Source organism: Mastomys coucha, unplaced genomic scaffold (assembly GCF_008632895.1).
Source record: "Mastomys coucha isolate ucsf_1 unplaced genomic scaffold, UCSF_Mcou_1 pScaffold22, whole genome shotgun sequence".
Classification (NCBI taxonomy): Eukaryota; Metazoa; Chordata; class Mammalia; order Rodentia; family Muridae; genus Mastomys; species Mastomys coucha.
The window spans coordinates 187,803,120-187,804,078 of record NW_022196905.1 but is presented as its reverse complement, the minus strand read 5'-3'; the positions used below and the strand labels follow the sequence as shown (position 1 = coordinate 187,804,078).

At 40.9% G+C, this 959-nt stretch overlaps 1 protein-coding gene across 3 annotated transcripts in view; it reads left to right on the top strand.

Moving 5' to 3' along the window:
• Positions 1-959, top strand: part of Stox2 (storkhead box 2) — a 251,385-nt gene that overhangs the window by 66,267 nt on the left and 184,159 nt on the right. The gene's annotated exons all lie outside the window — the stretch shown is intronic.

Here is a 959-nt window from a genome sequence, read left to right as displayed (position 1 = left end):
TTTTTTTTTGTCCTGTGTTTGATTGTCAATGTAACACTGGCCCAATTCTTTGTATTTGTGTGGTCAAGTCCTATAGATTAAAGATGACATATAAAATGCAAGACTTTTAGATTGCCTGCCTATGTTTGTCATGGCTTATATTTGTTCAGAGATATTAGATCTGAATTTATAAACTCAGCCTGGAAAAACTAGACTGCTGGCAGCGACAGCTGGGGGTGGGGGAAGGGAAAGCGCTTCTTACTTTTTTTTTTTTTTTAATAAAAAGTGAATGTATATTTAAAAGTAGTAAATAAAAGAGGGCCATTTATCTAAGATGTTTATATAAAATTAGAGTTAAATCCTGCGTGAATGGGACTCTTAGGTAAATTATTTGACATCTCGGTGAGAAATGGAAACTTTCCTGAAAAGGAGTTTGCTCTAGAGAATGGGCACGTAAAATTAATGGAACCATTTTAACTTGAAAAGGGTAATTAATGGCAGGTTGCCGAAGTCAGCTGGTTAACTGTCACTGTGCTCTGCAGTCCAGTGCACACCAGAGACTGTTTATAAACAGGGAGTGTCGTCTTAAAGTGGATGTGAACGCAGTGTCCTGCTTGGCGAGTCTGAGATCTTCCGTAGTTTGACTTGCTCGTGTGTGTTCCACCAGACATCCATTCTTCCTCTGAACCCAGGAGTCTCAGTGTTTAAGCAGGAAGTGCTTAGCCACGATGTGTTTTCTGGCTCCTTAGATTTTACAACCGGGATCTGGTGTAGAGGATGTGACCAATGAGGAGAGGTGGAAATAACAGACTGGATTCCCACCCCTGTGGAACTGTAGGTTAAATCATACCCGTGTGTTTTAAGGGTTTGATTCCGTAAAGGCGTGGCCCCCACGTCTGTGAATTCAATCTCTCCTGTGGGAGGGTGTGCTAGCGTCAGTCAGCCATTCTGGTTGGTGTCTTTTTTTTTTTTTTTTTTTT